General features: G+C 40.1%; 1 pseudogene; it reads right to left on the reverse strand.

Moving 5' to 3' along the window:
• Positions 1 to 15121: 15121 nt before the first annotated feature.
• Positions 15122 to 16916, reverse strand: LOC102816661 (annotated as a pseudogene).
• Positions 16917 to 17572: the final 656 nt, after the last annotated feature.

Genomic DNA, 17572 nt, shown 5'->3' on the forward strand with positions numbered 1-17572 from the left:
TCTTCTGAATCTGACTTGAACTTCTGGCAGCTCTGTGTTGATATACTGTTACAGCCATTTTTAAATTATCTTCAGTAAAATTTTATTTGCATGTGATATTAATTATATTGTTTCATGACTTCTGCATTCTATTGGCTAACCTTTCTTTTGGGATGTACATGAAATAGAGATATCTTCCAATTGGTTGGTCACATAGCTGTCTTCCACATTTCTTGGCATAGAGGAGTGGGTACCTCCAATGTAGCATCAGTTTGTTGAAATATTTCCATTTGTATTCCATTATTAGTTCCTGAAGCCCCATATTCACCAATGCTTTCAATTCAGCTGGGACTTTTTTCTTTCAGTAAAATTGATTCTTCATCATATGCTACACCTCAAAACGGAAGTTTTTGCAGAGTATTAACAGTGTAGGCAGAGGTGTGTGTACATGCATTGTCATGCAAGATCACAATGCCTTTGGATAGCAGTCCTCTGCATTTAGTCCCAAGTTTAGGCTTCAGCTCTTCAGTGAGCATCTCACTGTAATGAGCACTGTTGATTGTAGAACTTTTTTCCTGGTAGTGTTCTGGCCTTTGAGAATTCCAGAAAACTGTCGTAAGCATCAATTTTTTAGCTAATGGTTGACTTTTTAACCTTTTCTTGGTCGGTGATTGAAGATGTTTCCTTCCATATTCTGCTGTTTACTCTCAGGCTCGTAGTGATGAAACTATGTCTCAGCACCAGTAATGATTTTTTAAAGACACTTTTGCCTTCCTTTGACTATCAGTCCAAATTTTGTTTGCAGATGTACAAGCACTATTTATTCTATTTCTGTTCTTCTGTGAGTTGTTTCAATACCCATCTCGCAAACTCTTTGAAACCCAAGTCTGTCATAGATGATTTCATAGGCAGAGTGATAGCTGATTTGCAAATGATTTGCCACATAACACTGTCACTCTTCTATTTTTGACTCACTCTTATAATAGACACCTTTTTGCTACTTTAACCATTTCTGAATATACAGTTCAGTGATATTCGTTACGCTCACCATGTTGTGTGATCATTACCACTGTCTGTTTCCAAAGCTTTTCATCACCCCAGATGGAAACTAAGTACCCTGTGACCTCCTATCTCCCATCTCTAGCCTCTGGTAACCACTAATAAACTTTTGTCTGTTTGTTTGTCCTCTTCTAGAGTGTTCATATAAGTGGAATTATATAATACTTGTCCTTTTGTGTCTGACAAGTTTCACTCAGCTTAATGTTTTCAAAGTTAATCACTGTATCAAGACTTCATTCTTCTTTGTTGCTATTGTTAAGTGCCATCGAGTTGGTTCCCACTAACAGTTGACCTTGTATAAAGTTTCCGAGAACAGGTGGTGAATTTGAACCGCTGACCTGGTGGTTCAAATCAACTTTGCAATCCAGTGCATTAACCCACAGCTCCACACCAGGACTCTATTCTTCTTTATGACTTAATATTCATTCCATTGTATGTATATAGCACATTTTGTTTATTTATTTGTTGATGAATATTATTTGTTGATGACTATTGTGAATAAAGCTGTAATAAACAAGTAGTATACAAGTATGTGTTTTGAGTTCCTGCTTTTAGTTCTTTTAAGAGTACACCTAGGATTGGAATTGTGGAGTCATTGGGTGCAAAAAATGACACTTATCATCCCTCCCACAGCACTCTGAGCAAGGTCAGGCCAGATTCCATACTAATTATTAACATTACAACGGTAGTTCATTGCAGAGGCCACACAGAACTATGTTCATAGTTACAGAGCTTATTAGGGCAGTGAACAGCTTACAGTTCAGGGTCACAGTTCTGCTAGTCAGGCCAACCTCTCCTTTGCTGTGCCCACAGTTAGGCTTCTCTCTGGCCTTGGGCCTTTTGACCTGGCCAGTGTTACAGAGCTCTTTTAGGACTGCTGACAAATACCTGAAAGCCACTCCAATCTGCAAAGAAGCCTCCTGCCCGAAGGCACTCACCTTTACTTGTTCTGTGGACCAGGAATTCCACCGTTCTGCTTTGTGTTCTGGTTCTTGGCTCTGCTTCTGTCACTTTCCTGACACTTCTCTGGTATCACAGCTTTCTGTACCTGGGTCAGAGAGGTGCAATGCATAGGGATATCAGGGTCCAAAGGATTCACTCCACTCCTGGCTCTTCTTCCTTGATGGTAGTGAAACTCCGCAACCCCTTTACTTCTGAAATAGCTCTTTGTATATGCATCAGGATGGCAAAATTGACCAATCACAATTATCCCTGTAAACTGTCACTCTGAACTGAGTCATAATTTGTCAGCATCTTTCCCTACCTTTTCTTACCCAGACTTACAAGGGAAAAGTAACTTGATGGGAGTGTACAAAGACTATGGCTAGAAGAGACATTAAATAATTCACTGCCCCGCACATGGTAATTCTATATTTTAGCTTTATGGAGAGTCACCAAACTTTTTCCCACAATAGCTGCATACTCCTGCCAGCACTGTATGAGGGTTCTAGTTTTTCCACATCCTGGCCAATACTTATTTTCCATTTTTCAGTTGATATTCATTATATTATGCATGGAATGGTATCTCATGTGGTTTTGATTTGCATATCCCGACTACATTTATTCCTCACTTTTGGACTCTCTTGTTGTCTGAAATTTAACATTTACAGCAACTTAAAAATTCTCAGGTAGTTTCTCTGATGATCTGGGCTTCATGTGGGGCTGTGACCAGGCACAGGGGAACTGTCTTTGGCCTACCCTTAATGTTATATTGGGGTCCCTAGTGATGACTAGAGGCCTGATGTGGCACTGTGGGCTAATGCATCAGACTGCAAAGTCGTTTGAACTGCAAGGTTGGTGGTTCAAGCTGACTAGCTGCTCCTTGGAAACCCTATACAGGGTCGCTATGGGTCAGATTCGACTTGATGGCACTTAACAACAACAGTGATGACTGGATCGAATTAGGGACAGGGATCAACTCACCATTAGACACCTTTTCCCATGTGATTCAGCTGTAAGGAGGGTGTGGAGCAATGGCAGGGAGACTCAAGGTCATGGATAAACAGGGGTGGCCACACAAGGGTCTGAAGGTGCCAGGGAGAATTGGTAAGGTGAAGTGAGAAATGGGGGCTTAGGGGCCAAGTGGATGTACAAGCACGGTCCTTGCCCAGAGCGGGTGGCGGAAGCAAAAGGCAAAGGACAGGGATGAGTGTGAGTGGGTCTTTGCCCAGGATGGGTGGTGTGAGGTAAGCATCACCTGTTACCACCCCACCCCGCATTCCCTCAGGCTCTACTGTGGTGGGAAAAGGACACCAGCTGTTCCACACATCATGAAAAACTGGGGGCACCCCATGGTCAGCAAGCAATTTGGGATTATGTTATGTTCCGCACTGAAGACAGGATATGGCCCCTGACTCTCAAACAATGACCTGGTCTTTGGAACCTAATCTTGTCTATAAATGAGGAGTGGATATAATGCTTTTGAGCATCTTTTCTTGTGATTACTAGGCATTTGTGTACCTTCTTAATAGCTTTTATCTTTGTCTTTAGTGAGATTACAATCTGGATGAAAAAGATGTGTAGAAACAAAGAAAACTACATAGTTAGTTTTTGCTAAGTTATATTACAAGCCAGAAAAGATTAGCAAGAGCAGAAGTTAGTTTATGAGATGAAACTTGTACTGCCAAAGAGGTTTGGTACCTTATTGCTGTCTGAGCATCCAGCAGAAGACACTGTTGGTTTTCTTTTTTCCCATATGAACTTCTTTCTCAGTCAACTTCTGTATGAAGGTTTCTATTACTATTTTCTTTGCTTCTTTACACACTGCTCCTTGCTCTTCCTTCTCTTTGACCTTAACTTCAGGATTTTGCATTTTCACGTTTTCCTCTAAATTTTCTTTGATTTTTAATGGGTGCAAAGTCTGCACCAATTTAACAGTTTCTACATGTACAATTCAGTGATATTGATTACATTCTTTGACTTGTCCAGTCAGTCACTCTCACCCTTCTTTTTTTAGTTGTTTTTCTTCATTAACATAAATGCATTGCCCCCTAAGGTTTTTATTTAATCTTTTAAGGTTTCTGTTCTCAATTTGATCTAATATAGATAGTTCTTAGGAGAGCGTACTGCTCAAAGTAGATCTTTTTGTTTGTTTGTTTACTAGTTAAAGATTACCCCAAGAAAGTAGCTTAAAAGTTTTCTCTATCTTCCACGGCTCTAGAAAGTCTAGAGTCCAGGAAATTTTTATTATTACTTCCTTTTGATCAGGGTATTTCTATAGAATCTTTGATCAAAATGTTCAGTAATGGCACTGGGCATTCTCCAGTTATTTTAGTCTTACCATAAAGAAGGCAGTTGTTCATGGAGGCAATTTGCCACACATTCCATTGTTATTAAGTGCCATTGAGGAGTCGGTTCTGACTCATATTGACCCTGTATAGGGTTTCTGAGGCTGTAAATTTTTGGATGAGTAGAAAGCCTCATTTTTCTCCTGCAGAGTGGCTGGTGGGCTCAAAGACTATGTATGGTTCATATTTCATATTCCAGTGCTTATCATACAGAGCCACCACACTTCTAGACTGTCTATATCCTCCTCTTGTTCCTGACTGTCCTCTTTTCTCTACTGCTCCAGGTGAATAGAGACTAATAGTTACACCTTCCATGCCGCTTGTAAGCTTTGAAGTCCCCAGGCACCGTATGCAATCAAGTTTATGCAAATTAACTGGGATGTCCCATGAAACTATGGTCCTAAACATCCAAACCAAGGAACCAAATTCCATAAGCAACCTCAGCAGTTACTACTCATTTCTGGGTTTTTGTCGTCATAAATATATCAGTTGCACAACTTTTTGTAGGTGTGCACTGTATTGGGAGTCCTGGTATGGTGCTGTAGAATAATCATTGGACTACTAACCACAAGGTCAGTAGTTCAGACCCACCAGTCACTCCTCCAAAACCTATACAAGGTCACTGTGAATAAGAGCTGACTCAATGGCACTTAACAACAGCAACAATTTATTGACAGCAATTATAATCGGCTAAGCCACCTACCTTAATTAGTGAACTTTTCCATCACTGTTAACCCTCTTTCCCTCCTTCTGATTCCTGGTTATGGTTGCTGTGAAGTGCCGTCCAGTCAGTTCCAACCCATAGTGACCCTATATAGGGTTTCCGAAGAGCAGCTGGTGAGCTTGAACCACAGACCTTGTAGTGTAACCACCAATAAACTTTGTTCTGTATACATTTGTGTTTTCTTATTTTTCTTATGTGAAATCATACAATTTTTGTCCTGCTGTGCTTGATTTGTTTCACTAAGCATGTCTTTAAGCTCCATCTTCACTGTAGCATGTATCAAGACTTCATTTTTCTTACTTTTCATAATAGTAGATGATGGAAACAACATAAATGGCCATCAGCAGATGAATGGATAAATAAAATGTGATACATGCACGCACACACACATAAATACACACACACAGTAGAGTATTGATAGTGGTGGTGTGTGCCACCATATTGGTTCTGACTCCTAGTGACACTGTATAGGGTTTCCGAGGTTGTACATCTTTATGGGAGCAGAAAGTCTCCTCTTTCTTCCACAGAGCAACTGGTAGATTTGAACTGCGGACCTTGGCTAGTAGTCCAGCTCATAATGCACTATACTATCAGAGCCTCTTAGGTCTTGATAGTTCATTTTCTGAGGTGGTAACTTCAATAGATTTCAGAACTGGCACTTTTTTATTTACCTTTTTCAGGGATTTGTTCTTTAAAATGAAAGTTTAGAGTAGGCCCTATCTCATATAGTCCTGAAGGAAAGCTGACATTTGTTGGGCATTTGTATGTTAAGAGCTTATCTGCACTGTGTTGTTTTTTCTTCACATATTTATGATATGCCTATTCATGAATAATTTTTTAGAAATATCAGTACAAGGCTGATCCCTATGAGTTGGAAGTTAACGATATCCCAACTGTTGTACTTTTCCAACATATTATAGTGGTGGTGGTGGTGGTGGTAACGTGCCATGGAGTCAGTTCCGACGCATAGTGACCCTGTACAGGGTTTCCAAGACTGTAAATCTTTACAGGAGCAGAAAGCCTGATACTTCTCCTATGGAACAACTGCTGATCTTGCGGTTCACAGTCCAATTCGTAACTACTACGCTACCAGAGCTCCTTTCCAACATGCTATATACCATTCCTTAATCCCTGGTATCAATCACCACTTCTCCCTTCTCTCAAGTCCCAGGGTTCTGCTACCTGCTGCATCATCTCTCACAATGCACAGTTGTCTAAAGAAATGGCTCATGTAATTATTGGAGGCTGGCAAGTCCCAAATCTCCAGCTCAAGGATCAGTTTGAAGGAATCTTCTCACCCATGTAGTCTCAGGAACCGAGGAACCCAAATTGGCAGGTCAGACAGCAGGCTTCTGCAGCTGGTGAATCAAATCACGTGATAGGCTAAAAGTTTCATGATCTGGAGGTTAGACATAATAAGCCAGATGTGGAGTCCTGGTGTGGTACTGTGGGCTATGAGTCAGACTGCAAAGTCGTTTGAACTGCCAGGTCAGTGGTTCAAGCTCACCAGCTGCTCCTTGGAAACCCTATACAGGGTCGCTATGGGTCGTAATCGACTCGACGGCTCTTAACCACAACAACAAGATCCAGGGCAAGAGAGTGAACTTGCCCAAAGCAAACTTAATAACTTGGAGTCAGACTATGCCCCCAAAGGAAGCTCATGGTGGTGAGTTGAATTACACCTGCTAGTAAGGTGGGGGCATCCTTAAACACAAGTTCCACTGTAATCTTCACTCCTTAGTATTTCATTTTAAAATGGATCCATAATCATAGGCATAGAGGCTAGGATTTGCAGTATATCACAAAATGGAGGAATTTGTCTAGAAGGGCCATCATAAATAATTAGCTGCCCTGCAGCCTGTTGTTATTCCCACTTTATAGATACCGGAATTGAAGATGGCAGGTTAAATAATTTGCCTGAGGCTACACATGCTAAATGATGATATTTGATAATTTTTTCTCCACTAGTCCACTTTTCCACTGATGCCTCCATTGTCCCTATGAAGCAGAGCAAGAAAACCCAAAAAATTCCACAGCTTTGACTCATAGTGACCGGAAGAGGAAGAAGTGGAAACCGGAGGTTGAAAGGGAAGAGATCTGAATTGTAGAAGATCTGTTCAGCTAAGGGTTAAAAGCTTACTGTTGCATTGTTGTAAGTCAGGAGCCTTTGTGCACAATGTGTGTGTTTTTTTTTTCAGGGGGGTTTCATAGCTTGAGTGTGGTTCAGCTATGCAGGAGCTATGAGTTTATCATCTCTAAAAGAGAACGGTGGTCTCTCTCAGAAGGAGGTTAGTACTTTCATCATAAGGATGTGTTGATGCAGTGTCTGTTCTGTGGTAGATACTTAGGAAATTGCATCTATTAGACATCACTTATCTACCATTATTCTTGACAGCTTTCCAGAATTGAATAGTGAAGTGTTTTATCAAGTTGACTATGTTGTACTATTGTTTGTTAAGTGGCATTGAGTCAGTTCTGACTCATAGTGACCCTGTACAGGATTTCCAGGGAGCAGCTGGTGGGTTTGAACTGCTGACCTTATGACAGTCCATTGCTTATCCCACAGCGCCACACTAGGACAGTATTAAACTATGCAAGATGAGAATACTTAAAACAATTTGAGTCTTCCTCTCAGTAATGGAATTAGTTTTACATAATTACTAAAATCTCTTGATTCAGTTTATTCATTTATGCCACAAGTATGTGTTAAGCACCTACTATGCCAAGCATGTTCTGGTTTCTGAGGGTACCGCATTGGGGAAAAATAAAAAATGACAGAAATCTCTCCTTTTTTGCCTGTATCCTTTCCTGCCCTACCTTGCCTTTCTTTTGTTCTGTATATTTCATTATATTTATCAGCACCGTTGAGAACATTATTTTCTATGTGTCGTTGTGATACACTCAGACATCCTTGGCCTGACTCCCATCAAAAGATCTTTGTAGGTATGAGGAACTTCCCTTTCTTCATGCCCTCAAATAATGAAATAGTGTGCTCTGGTTAGGGAGACCAATTACTCCTTCCCCTTAACAGTAGACTGAGCTTTACCCTCAGTTCTACAGAGAAAGGAGCAACAAGGAATAATTGTCTGCTTGCCATTGGTTGCTAGGAGGGAAAGAAAGTGAGTCAGGATTCATTCTCTTCTCCTCCCACATTCTATTTGCTTCTCATCTCTCCTTTGACTAGTTAGTCTTTACCCTATGCAGAGTGGTTATGTGCTCGGGAGTCGGTTCCGACTCATAGGAACCCCGCATAGGGTTTCTGAGGCTGTAAATCTTTATGGGAGCAGAAAGCCTTATCTTTCTCCCACATAACAGCTGGTCGTTTGGAACCGCTGACCTTGAGGTTAGCAGCCTGACTTATAACCACTACGCTACCAGAGTTCCTTGCCTAAAAGATAACCAAAATATTGAGCTTCTTCTCTAAACCAAATACATGGTTAAACCCAGACCTAAATTTTGAAAGAACAGCAAGTAACTTTTAGAACAGTGCTCAAATATTTCAGGTGTTCATATGTGAATGTACCCTTTCTTTCCCTTACCACCCACTCCCCAATCACGCCACACACAAACAGTAAGACAAAACGCTGTGAAGGAGTGAATTTGGTTTGTAGGAGTAAATATGTTGACTGCTTCTCAAACAGACATGATTGGTTAAACTGTGTAGTCCTTTATTGTTCCATTGTGTCTTTCTGCCTTTACCTTTTCTCTGATTCCTATTGAACTTTCATTGTTTCATGCAGGTCTTGAACACCCCTAAAATTGTTTCTTCTCCATTGCAGAGAAAATGACAGGAGTGGGCAGTAAAAGATGTGACCAACGTAACAGCATGCAGGAGAATGACCAGTCATGTCTGGTGACACCCTGGGCTTTATGCAAATGCAGGCTTCACTGATGCTGCAGTAGCAGGGAATGAGGGCTCTGGGGAACCTTAGGCATCGTATAATTTAGCTTCTTCATTTCACAGGTGAGGACACAGAGTCACACACTTATCAGAGGAACAAAGGCCAGAAGTTGGTATTTGTTATTTGCCTTGTGTTTGATATTTTCCATGATTGAGATGGGATTATTTTAGAATTGACAGATGATGTTTTTATAACCTAATGCAGTGCTGACTTTTTAATACTACAGCATAAAAAAGAATATAAATATTTTAAGTTAGAGGTTTGTTGTTGAATAATCAAAGTAGTCACTAGAGAATTTACGGACTTCAAATTGCAAATTCTGTAGCTGTATATTGATTTGGATCAATTCACAGTTCTAGAGTACAGACCTGGGGCTGGGTTGTGCACTAGTGTATCCAGAGGTGAAGTATCAGGTGTCTGGATTTTGGAAAAATGTTTGATGGCTAGAGAAAATGTATATGATATAATGTTATATTAAGTGAAAAAGTCCATAATGTTATACTCCATATAATGTGAGTATTTTGTGTAGAAAACAAAACAAGCATAGCTATGCTTAAAAAGAAATAGTAACAGTGACTCCAGAAATTATAATTGGCATTGTGAATAATTTTTTTCCTTAATTTTCTACAAATAGACGTTACTTTTGTAATCAGATACATGAATGTTTTAAAAATGTAATTTAATGCTAATTCTCTTTCTGCTCAACTTCAGGTACAATGATATGGTAAAAAGATGTATGGCTTTGGAATTCTGTAATGTAAATTGTTATTTATGTTCTCTTTTTTTGTTCCTGCTTTTGACTGTTGTGCTTGTATTGTTACTCCTTAGGGAGTTATTTTTCATTTGTCTTAGTGTGTTTAATGAGTCCTGGTATGACGCTGCAGGGTAATGCACTGGACTGCAAGATCGGTTTGAACCTCAAAGTTCGCAGTTCATACTTCACCACTCACCCCTCGGAAACCCTGTACAGAATTACTATGAGTCGGAACTGATTTGACAGCACTTAACAACAACAACATATATGAGCTTCTTTTAATTTTGTTCAAATAATGCATGAAGACAGTTTAGAAAGTCAAGCAGTACCACAGTCTTGAGCCAGAGAGCATAACAGTGTCTGGCTTTACTGGCTTATATGCCTAGCCCACACTCCACTGGGCTTCTTTACTTCTCATATTTTGCAAAACAACAGGTAGGACTTGCGGACATTACCACTAAAAACCTATGAAAATTTGTAGCCAGCAAACCAGCAAGAACAACAAAAATCATAATAAAGTTGCTAGCATAACGAATTCTCTACTTACTGGGGTTTCACCTCACATCACAATGGGCATCATTATTCTTCAGGTCTTGGTTTCCTCTTTCAAGATTTAGGCCCTGGAGGACAAATGGCTTTTATCAAAATTTTTTATCAAAATTAAAAAAAAATTGACCCTGGATATAGCCACTTTCATTAATCTGTTGTTTTAATTCAGAGAAAATGTTTTAATCTGTTGTTTTAATTTAGGGGAAACATTCTCAGTTTCTCAAGTTATTTGAAGTCACCATACCAGCCTCTGATTGCTGCTAGGGAGGTGCTCTGTATTTTCACCTTTTTGCTTCAAGTCTTCATAAGTTGCTAAAGGCATCTCATCATAAGTTTGAAGGGTACCCTGATAACTTCAAAACATGGGTTGTTAACCACAAAACTTCCTTATTACGTTCACATAATTACCCTTTATACTAAATGTGTGAGCTGATTTGTGTCTAAGAAACATGCATTTAGCAGACTCTGTACCTATGATTCCAGAAAGCCTTCCCTGATCTCGTTGGATACCCTGTAGCTTTCTATTTAGATCTATTTGTATCTGCAAGTAGAACATAGAGAAAAAGAGTTTGTGGATTCAGTTGCAAATTCTTGCACTACCTTTTGTTTTATTTGGTGATACTTTCCCATCTTTCTGAGCACCAAGTTTTGGGCACTGTTGCAGTCATGCTGAAGTAGGTCTTCCTGTATACAGATACGTCAGTACACAGGATGCACCTTCTTTCTTTCTTTTCTTTTTTTTTTTTTTAAGCTTTTATTGTGAATTGAGTGATCGTTTACATGGGAGAACATTGGTGTTTCTCTCATCCTATTGTATTTCATTTAATCACAATGATTACATCCCTTTCTGTGCATCATCATTCAACAATATTTGCTTCTATTCCCTCTGTTTTTTTGATGTACACAAAAGCACTCAGGAATATATAGTAATTTAAACAACCCAAGGGCACATTTTGCAAGTTTGCCTCCTGTCTGCCAGCACACAGCCTTTCTTTTTTTTTTTCTTAAATGATTTATTGTGAATTATGTGACAGTTTACATGGCACAGCCTTTCTTTTACCATGAGTCTAGAGTCCTCAGCTGCTCTCTCTCCATGTCCTCATCTCTGCCCCCATCTCTGGTGTCATTGTTTCTCTGGATAGGGTCCTGCATTCTGCTTGTGTTCTTCTCCCTTGATGGTCCTAGAGTCCTGTGTTCCTGTATTGTTGGATTAACTATTCCCCCCGTTATAGTACAAAACTTCTACCTTTACAGTTGTGACAATTGCAGTTAGTCATGATAACAATGATTCATTATTGAATCATAAGAATCTTATCCCCATCTCCTTTCACTAGTCCCATCTAGACAAAATGGAAACTATTCAGTGGGTATTCTACCTTCCTTCACATACTCTGAAACTAAACTCCCTCTTGAAAACTTGTAAGACAGCTACTTCATGCCATTTTAACCTCCCCATTTTAGGTAGCCAATATGTAAGTTGCCTATCCCTATCAACCCTGTGTACAGAGGGGGTAGGTTTGATTCTTAATGTGAAGCTCCTTCCCTCTCAGTTGGCATTTTGAGCTACTACATCCATAAGCATAAGCAAGTTCATCAAATTGTAGCAATTTATATGTGTTTCCTTTATCAGATTTATCTTCCTCTAGTCAAGTTCTGATCATCAAGCCATCAAAGCTGGGTCAAATGGGTACTATCTGCAAGTTTGGGTGGTCTTGTGCGTCTCCCCTCACTTCATATCAGCTGGACACATCACTCTCAACTCTCTCCCTCTTTGGTTAGGTCCTTGACCATGGGCTTAGAAGTCCCCAAGTCTCACCACACTAAAGACCAATGAACCCTTCCTCTTCTCTCTCTTATCTCAAGGTCGACAAGAGTCTATGCAACAAAATCGAACTCAGCCCATATCTTCATTGGCAGCAATTTTACATGCCTGCTCATGTGTTCACTTTGAGTTTCAGTCTTGTCCTGAAGTAACTTGACTGCTTGCCTTGATGGCTCCCCAGCGACCAACTTGTTTGTTCTTGTAGTAACCAATCAGACTGCCATTTTTTTTTCTGATTTTTCCTGCTGGTCTTTCAAGAAGTGTCTTCTGTTCCTCTAACCACTCTAGGCTGGTCTGCATGTCCTTTCAAGTGGGAGTGTTCTACCTCAGAAGGTTCTGGATGGGGCTCAGGATTCCACCAAAGGTCCTATACACTACAAAGGCTCCGCAAGAACTTATTTCACTGGGCAAGTTTTAGAACCCCTTTTAGGCATTCTAGTCAGTTATAGGCTGAAGATGGGCTTCCAGGCTTTCTGTAATCATGTTTCCCCATATTTATTCCCCATGTCTATCCCACTCATGTGTCTATTTTACAGTGGTAGGCAAGGGAATCTAGTATTCATAAGACCGTCAAGCATCTTAAAATTAATTCCCCTCTTTTACCACTTCAAACTGTGCCTCAATCCCTGTATCACAAAGCCCTATTGTTCCAAAGTTGAGTATATACAGGATACACTTTCTAAGATGAAATTATAGCTTTCTTTCCACTGTTAAACTCTCTGACTGGCTTTCTGTTGCCTGCGGTGCTGTTGTGGTTGTTATGTGCTGTTGAGTCAGTTCTGATCAAATTATTGTTCGGTCCTTCGCCATTCTCACAGTTGTTATGTTTGAGCCCATTTGTCAGTCCATCTCATTGAGGGTCTTATGGTTTTTGTTGGCCTTTCGCTTTACCAAAGCATAATATAATGTCCTCCACCAATAACTGGTTCCTTCTGACAACATTTCCAAAGCATGTTGTTGTTGTTATATGCCGTGGAGTCGGTTCCGACTCATAGCGACCCTGTACAGGGTTTCCGAGGCTGTAAATCTGTACAGGAGCAGAAAGCTTCATCTTTCTCCCACGGAACAGCTGGTAGTTTCGAACTGCTGACCTTGCGGTTTGCAGCCTGATTCATAACCACTACGCTACCAAAGCTCCTTAAGTATACACGAGAAAAAGTCATGCCACCCTTGCTTCTATTTCTGACTGTACTTCTTCTAAGACAGATTTATTTTTTCTTCTGGAAGTCCACTGTATTTTCAGTATTCTTCCCCAACACTCAAATAAAAATGTATCAGTTCTTCTATGTTCTTCCTTATTCCTTGTCCAGTTTTCACATGCATATGATAATACCAAAGCCTGGGCCAGGTGCACCTTAGTCCTCAAAGTGACGTCTTTGCTCTTTAATACTTTAAAGAGGTAAGAGGTCTTTTGCAGCAAATTTGCCTAATGCAGTACATTTTTGATTTCTTGACTGCTGCTTCTATGAGCATTGATGATGGAACCAAGCAAAATGAAGTCTCTGGCAACTTCATTCTTTTCTTTATTTATCATGATGTTATTTACTGGTCCAGTTGTGTGGATTTTTTATTCCTTTGCATTGAGGTGCAATCCATACTGAATGCTGTAGTCATTGATTTTCATCAACAATATTGTTGTTGTTGTTATGAAGTGCTATGGAGTCAGTTTAACAGCGACCCTGTATAGGGTTTCAGAGGAGCAGCGGATGATCTTGAACTGCTGACCTTGCAGTTCAAACCAAACTTGCTGTCCAGTGCATTAACCCGCAGAGCCACATCAGGATTCCAACAGTAGATACTCTTTAAGTCAGAGTATATGCATAGAATTTTTGGGACTCAGGCAACTTCTGGAATTCTATGTAAAATTTTCATTTGTTTATTTTGAATAGCTTTGTTGTTAAATGCCACTGAGTCGGTTCTCACCCACAGTGACCCTGTATAGGGTTTCCGAGGAGCAGCTGGTGAGTTTGAACCACCAACCTTGAGGTTCAAACCAAACTTGCAGTCCAGTGCATTAACCCACAGCGCCACATCAGGGCTCCATCAGTAGATACTCTTTTTTTTTTTTTTTAATACCAGACAGAAGTGTTTTATTAAAAAAAATAATAATAACATTTTAAAAGCTGTCATCAAAGTCTGGTTAAATTCAATTATTAACGTAAATTCTTAAAAACCTTCAGGAAAGTCAACAGGTACATCAGAGAAAATCAGGCAGCTAATGACAACTCTTTGGTGGAAAAATGAATTGCATATCATTATCTATGCTACCTAATGATTGTCAAGCTCAACACTGTATCTATTTTGTTTTTCAAAAATAGGTTTCAAGATAGACCAAGAAATCATATAGATACCCTTTAGTAGTCACAAAATTTGACAAGAAAGTTTAAAGACCAAATATGACAACACACATGAATAACTTACAAGCTTTTCAGTTCTGGAAAACTAAAATGGAAGACCTTACTGAATAGTAACATACATAAAACTAGTAACAAAAAAAGAGCTAGTAACAAATAGCACAACCCGAAACATTTTCCAAATAACTAATCTACAATATGACAGTTTAGGAATATTAGTAACATGTCGCTTTCTCACCCAATTCAATTTTATTTTATATAAACCTGGTTATCAGTCAATAGTAATAACTTTTTTATACCCAGCTATTATCATTTCTTCCTTTTTGTCTTTTCCCTAATTTTCTCCAGCAACATTTTTCCTTTGGTTTGAATAGTTGAACTCAGTAGGTTTGGAACCTAAAGTATCGACTCCTACTGGAGTAGCACTTGGGAAATGCAATCCTAGAAAAGGCCAATTTTAACAACTGAAGTTATTTAACAAAGTCCAACATCCATTCTCAATGTGACATGTCCCCATGTTAATCACTTGGTTAATGGCTACTCTTGGCTAGCTCCTAAGACACCTAGAATGATACTAGATTGCTCACCTGTGAGGTACTGCAAAGTGATGTGGACAAACATCCACCCATTTCGGTTTTTAATAAATATAAAGCATTATTTTAAACAATTTCAGAACAATATGTAAAAAGTATCACAATTCTGTTGCCTGTTTTGCTTCTTGAACTGGCTTGGAGTGCTGCTGATGAACCAGATAGTACAACAGTGAATTGGATGCTACTCCACTCTCTTTAGACTTTACTTCTCGGTCTTCAGGCCTCAGCAGGTATTTTGCTGCAATGATGGTATTTTTTATTAGCACTGCCACTGTTGTGGGACCAACGCCTCTAGGAACCAGAGTGATGTACCTGACTTTCTTCCAGACTCTTTCTAAATCCACATCCCCAACCAACTTGGGTTTAGAAGTCACGGGATCTTGAACCCTATTTATTCCCACCGTCAATGACAGCTGTGCCTTCCTGGATCATATCTGCAGTAATCAGATTGAGAATGCCTGTGGCAGACACCACAATACCTACAAGAATTGTATGTTTCTTTAACTGCTGTTTGGGAGTGTACCGATGAGATATTGTAACAGTGACATCACCTCCAGGACGTTCCTGTGCCCCATCTATGTGCAACAACATTGCAATAGGCATCCCAACAGCTTTTGAGCGTCCAACCATCACCACATTCTCCCCCTGGGTTGGAATTCCCGTTCGCTTATTTATCTCCCCCACGTCCCATGGAGTCGCTGGTAACATGGGAATACTGGTCCAAACACATTCTCCCCACATTAATTACATGAAAGCCGTCAACATCCTTGTCTGGAGAAACAGCATTGCAGACCTTTCTCTCATCCATGTGCTCTGGAAGAGGAAGCTGAACAAGGAGGCCACTACATTGTCATCGTTGTTGAATTTATTAAATTCAACAGTTCTTCCTTGGAAATCAAAGTTGGTTTCAAAATTGTTTCACTGATGATTCCCTCATCTACAGCAGCCCTAGTTTTGTAGAGGATGTAAGAATGACTTGCAGGATTCTCTCGGACCAGAATCCTGCTCAGGTGTGGCCGTTTGTTGCCCAATGCCACCCACTGTTCCACCTCCTGGTGAGCTTCTTGCTTGATCTGCTGAGCAAGTTTCCTTCCAGAAATGACCACTGCTTCATTTCATACTACTGAAAGGTGAAGGGAGAGATGGCAAGGGCGGCAGCTCTGCGCCGGTGTAGTCACGAGGGAAAAGGTGCAGCCACAGACATGTCCAGTGCTGATGCCTGCACCAGGAGAGAAGCACAGTGGATGATGCTCTTTAGTCAGAGTATATGCATGGGACTCTAACTCAGGCACCTTCTGGAATTGTATGCAAAATTTCCATTTGTTTATTTTTAATAACTTTGTTGTTCAATGGCATTGAGTCTGTTCCCACCCATAGACACCCTGTATAGGGTTTCCAAGGAACGGCTGGTGAGTTTGAATCACTGACCTTGTGGTTCAAACTGACCTTGTGGTCCAGCTCATTACCCTGCAGCAGCACACCAGGACTCCTAATAGCTTAGTTGTTGTTGTTAAGTGCCGTGGAGTCGGTTCCGACCCATAGTGACCCTGTATAGGGTTTCCAGGGAGCAGCTGGTGAGCTTGAACCACCGACCTTGCAGTTCAAATGGCTTTGCAGTCTGGCGCATTAACCCACAGCGCCACACCACGACAGGATCTGTAAATTGTTCAGATTTTCAAAAGGGTCTATGTTAAACAAATCCTGCAGGATAAAGGTCCTTTGTAGTACTGGAAAGCACTTTAAACTGCATGTAATTTTTCAAAAACAATGTGTGCATTCTTTAATGGCAGCTGCTCCTTAACTTACAACTCCCCACTCCTTTGATTGTGTTTCACAGTAAATGTCTGTAGGGGCAGTGTTGATTTCCAGATCCCATCCTCTATTTGAGGTCATCTGGGCTCCTGCAGCAACTGACTCCAGTATTGTTAGCATTCTCTTGCTCTACAGATATTTTCCCATGCGAACGGGAACATGCTAATGCCTTCCTCATAGGCTTATTTAAATTTTTAATGAGATAATGTATACATAACTCTATCAGGGAATGTTTTCTTGATTCTTCCCCTTGCCTCTTTCTCACTGAGAATACATGCTTTTGTGTGGTAACATCATGTTTGTTTTTTATTTTCCTATGATATTTTTTGGATAGGAAAGAGTTCAGAAGGACCAGAGAAGGGTCAGGTCTTTCTTAAACCCTAGAAACCTGTATGAGGGAAATACTTGTTCTAACTAGCAACTTGTAGCATTTGTAGTAATTACCTGTGTAATTAAAACTGCTTTTGTAAGATCCTTTGGCAGGTGATACACTAAAGACTGATGGAGACTGACTCCCAATCAGTCTAGGTTAGCCATGTTTCATTCCATATTTGGAAGAACTTCACTCTTTGAGAGTCAGATACATTTGACCTGTTCTTAGAAAACATGCCATATAAAACCAACAAACCCAACACCAAACTTGAAGTGTTAGCATTGCATTCAGCAAGTTGAGATATGTAAATTATAAATGAATGTCAAAACAAATACTATTAAAGGAACAGCAGATTGACATCTCC

This window comes from Chrysochloris asiatica, unplaced genomic scaffold, assembly GCF_000296735.1.
Source record: "Chrysochloris asiatica unplaced genomic scaffold, ChrAsi1.0 scaffold00176, whole genome shotgun sequence".
In the NCBI taxonomy this organism is placed as follows: Eukaryota; Metazoa; Chordata; class Mammalia; order Afrosoricida; family Chrysochloridae; genus Chrysochloris; species Chrysochloris asiatica.